Here is a 5072-nt window from a genome sequence, read left to right on the forward strand (position 1 = left end):
TGCATCTCTCTACCTCCTTGGACATGGCCTCTGCACTCTGTGGATTAGTCCATTGCACCAGAATCAGGCATGTCCTTTTATAATCTTATTGATCAGCCTTTGCACCGCTCAGAGGTTCTCCTCATTGCACGAGCTAAGGTGATCCAACAGTTGCTCACATGGAATACCTGCTTCGACCACCTTCCGGCCGGGGTGGTTGACAGGCTCCTCCTGAGCACTAGTAATTATAAGGAAGGGGGAGATGTTACGCGCCATTATTTCCGGGTTCTTCATGCCCTGCATGAATTCCGGATGTGAGTCCGCCGGTGACGGCGGTTCACGCCTGCGCAGAAGAGGCGCTTGGCTCGTCAAAGGCAGGCTCGCATCCGGCTCGGGGTCTTTCCGCCATTTTGAAGAATGTAGAAGAAACTCCAATAAAGCGTGCTTCAGAAGAATCCTGAGTGTTGCGTGCTCCTTGCTGGTGAGTTGCGCGTGACAGGATAGGAGCATATTTGCTTCCTAAAAGCCTTAGTGTAGAAATGACACATATAACTACTTGTGACATTCCATTAATTGGAATTTAGTGGTATGGCTATACTTAGCTCCAAGAGAGGCTGGAAAATGTGGATTGGATTTGCCCAGTAAAAAATGAAATAGATTTATTTTGTTAAGCTGGCAATCTCTGACATAACCACTTTGTACTCTTTCTCCTAACAGGTGCAGATCCCAGTAGTTTTGTCTTATTGGTTCATAAGGGAATGAAACTTTAGAAGAAATTGCTTTATTTACTATATGTGGGCTGAGGGTCGATGGCTACCTTAACTGGTTTAGGTTGCAGTGGGCTAGGGGAATTATCATAGGTATGAGGCAATTTTGGTTGTAAATAACTGTTATTTTCCAAAGAGGTAATTTAGCCTTGGTTTGTATCATCTTGAGGAAGAAACAAACCCATATTCTAATTCCTCCAGTCCAGTCCATCTCAACAAAGGCCCACAAGCCCCTTAATGATCAAAATAGAGTAATTCTTGATTCCATTCTTTCTATCCATATTCACAGAAGCAAGTGCTATAATTTACAGCTCCAAAATATCTGCCGATTTCTAGTCATTCACAATGATAGGATTGTAATCTAGTGTATGTGTGTACATATGTGTATATATTGTATCAACCATTAATACCTATTTTGACTGGAAGATTTTCTAATTCCATAGAATAACTGCCTACTCATGTCTATGTATAGCATTTTATTTTATTTTATAAAAAACTATTATGCAATATCTCCTATATCCCTCTATCAACTTATCCACTATCTATTACTCAAACAGCAATGGTCATATAGAACTTATTAGCTAAGCATTAGTGAAATACTTCTGATGCTAAATTTCCCTTCAATAACACTTTATAAATGAATAAATATTTTGTGTCAGGTCATGAGCTAAGGGTTGGGACCAAATGATGAAAAAATATTTTATGGCCCATGACCCCTTATTTAAATAATATTATTACACAAATAAACATAAACTTGCAATATTAATAGTCTTATGGAGGAGAGGTGCACGATGTAAGTATATGTAATTGGAGCTTTGGCCAATCAAAGAAGTTGGGAGAGATTTCTTGAGTAGCAAGTATTTAGCTAAAAGTTAAAGAATAAGTAGAGTTAACCATTTAAAGAAAGCCGGGCATGGTGGCACATGCCTGTAATTCCAGCATTTGGGAGGCTGAGGTAGGAGGATCACTGCAAGTTCGAGGCCAGCCTGGGCTACATAGTGAGTTCAGTGTCAACCTGAACTACAAAGGGGGACCCTGCCTCAAAAACCAAACAAATAAAAAAAGAAAGGTAGTCCAAGAGTTGAAATAGCCAGTGAAAAAATAATATATAACAAGGTAAAGAATGAGTAAAAGTGAATGTGTCTGGAGCAAAGTGGTTTAAGACAGTACTGTGGTGAGATAAGGCTGATGAGGCAGGAAAGACCTAGATCATGCAATATCTAATAGGCTCCTTTAACCTTTTATTTATATTAAGAAGGATTGAAGAAACAGCTGATATCAAGTAGGATGTAGTAAGTCATAGTAGATTACCAATCCTGATGCCAAAAATGTTGAAAACTATATAAATTGCAAAAAATATATTTTAAAAGTTACTGGAGAGATATTGGGGAAAAATAGATGTAAAATTCAAAGAGGCAAGAGGAGTCAACATGGTTGACTAGAGGAATCCCATTGGAGAAGCTCAGAAAGAATCCACTGAAAAAGAAGATATTTGGAAGGTGAGAGAGCAGGGCTCTCATACTGAAGCAGAAAATTATTAAGAAGGGCAATATACACAGATCAAGTAAGAAATGGGCAGCTAGGACAGGGAAGCAGCACTGCCTCAGCAGGTCCACACACTGCCACTGGCTACTCCTCTGAGGAGTAACCGTTTTGATAGTGAGGCAGAAAGTCTGAAGGACCAAACTAACACTTCAAAGACCTGATTCCAGGAACAAACTTTGCATTCCCCAACCACCACCCCCTACACACACATAGACATATACACAACCCCTCTCCCCAGACACTGGAGAAAACAGCATTCCTACTTTCTCCACTCCAGCACGTACTATGGGCAGCTGAGCCCCTCCTTCCACCAGACTAAGACCAGAGAAAAGAAACACAAGCAAAGGGCATCCTAGTTGCATCAGTGCAGCTCACAAGCCTGCCTACACAGACTGCCAAACAATTCATCACTATGCATGTGCATAGGCCTCACCACTTGCCTAAATACTGTAGCTGCTTGTTCAGAGCACCCACCGAGTCACAGGCATGTGCAGAGACTGGCTGACACCACCTCTGCTGGTCTGCAAGGGAGCTAAGTTGTGCAGGCAACATGTCCAAACTGGCTCGCACAAGTCCTCCATGTCTGCTGGATAACTGGGTCACAGGCACCAGCCCCTACCACAGGGTAAGGTTAGCTCTGTTCTAGCTGTCCATGTAAGAGCATACTCCCAGCTGCAGAGAACACAAGCGGACACCTCCAAGCAGACTACAATTAAGCCAAGAAGAGAAATGTGCAGACTCATGGACTGTTTGGTATAGTAGTTAAGCAATTGCAGCTGTAGCCAACCCTCACAGATCTCTACTAGCTCTCACTAAGGGCTAGGAAACCCCATCAACACGCTGGGCAGAACTGCTGTCTGTGGACTCTAGCAGGTGGACACACACACACACTGAAGAATATGTGGACTTCTGAGAGTGAGGCACCAAGCAGTTGCACACCAATCAATGCTCTCTCATGCAGAAGCCCCAGTCAGTGTGTGAAAGCGATAGCAGCCTGCTGAGGACACCCTTTGAGAGCGTGCACATGTGCATCACCAACTCAGTGGTCTTTTATTTGCCAGTGAATCTGCCTGCCAATTCCACCATTATAGCCAGTCAGGAAGACAGGAACAGCTCCTAAACCCAGAACTGGATCGGTGTCAGACTTTGCCTGCATGCCTGCAAGCTTGCAGAATGAAGTCCTGGCACTGTGTTAGCTTCAATTTTGCAGTAGAAAGGTCAGTGATGGTATTGGTTTGGCTGCATATAATCATGCCATAATCAAGGAAAAAAGGAAAGGGTATGAACACCAAGGCTTTCTGGCAGAGAGGATACACATGAATCATATATACCTTGTCTTGTTGGAGTATTTATATTGAGTTCCTGTTAGATATCTTCTGGCTTATGAGTTTTTGTTTTGTTTTCTGTAGTTAATGTTTTTTTAATATTTTTGTGTTTATTTAGGTTTTGATTTTGTTCATTTTCTCTTTTTACTTTAATTGAGTTGGTGTCTAGGTTCTTTCCCTCTTCTCATCTCCTTATCTAGTTTCTTCACCATAAGCACCTAAAGCAATATTTCTTATTTCTTAATTATTTTGTCCAGTATATAAACTCCTCCTCTTGGGTTTTTCACTGGGCATATCTGCTCTCTTTTCAACACTCCTATCTCCTCCTGTTTTAACACTCTATATTTCCCATCTTATTCCTTTGGCTGTTCCATATTTTACCTACCTTCCTGCCCTCCCATACCTCTTTTCACACTACACATTTCACAAACCTATCCAAAGGTTTCAACAGCTACATAGCTTTCCTCAACCACAAAGTACACATTTCTCCCCCTATATCTTGTCCTTTCCCCCACAAGTATCTCAACACTAACCCTTTAACTCAATTGAGAACAAAACACAATCTGAACCTATATCAAAATTCTTTCACCTATCACTATCATCCCTAACAATCACTCCTCTTTCATCCATGATTCAATCTCTTCCCTCCACTTCTCCTACTTCATTACAGAAAAATAAATAAAAATAGCCTTCGTAGAGTATTGGTCAAAAGTGAAATTGTAAGTGCAACTACATAATTACAGTTATATGAGTGATGTATCATCAGATCTGTTGATATTATAACCAGAAGTATTTCTTTCTGCAAAACTAGGGACAGAGTACAAATCACTTAAATTAAATAACTGAAGGTTATTTGGACAAGAAAAATGGAATATCTTAAAAAATCTTCATATAAACTACAAGCTCTCTGCATCAAAATGACTGGAAGACAAAATAAGTAAAACACTTTAAGTCATAGGTCTAGAAAAGGATTTTTAAACAGAACACCAATATCCTTAAAAATGCCAGGAAGAAGCAACAAATGAAATTATATGAAGTTAAAAAGGTTCTGCATAGAAATGGAATCAATTAGTAGCATGAACAGATCAAAAATTTGCCAACAATTCCTCAAAGATGACTAATATCTACAACATATGTCGAACTTTAAAAATTTAGACTACCTAAAGAAAAAGACTCAGTCCATAAACGGGCGAGAGAAATGAACGGATACTTCTCAGAAAAAGAAGTACAAATGGTCAACAAGTATATGAAAAATTTTTCAACATCTCTGCTCATTAAATAAGTAAAAATTAAAACAACACTAAGATGTCATTTCATATCAGAAAGAATGGAAACTTTCAAAAAGTCAAAGAACAACAAATGCTGGTATGGCTATGGTGAAAAGGAACCCTTCTATATTGTTGGTGGAAATGTAAACTAGTACAACCATTATGGAAATCAGTATGGAGATTTCTCA

This window comes from Fukomys damarensis, unplaced genomic scaffold, assembly GCF_012274545.1.
Source record: "Fukomys damarensis isolate Sample0158 unplaced genomic scaffold, DMR_v1.0_HiC HiC_scaffold_39, whole genome shotgun sequence".
NCBI lineage: Eukaryota > Metazoa > Chordata > Mammalia > Rodentia > Bathyergidae > Fukomys > Fukomys damarensis.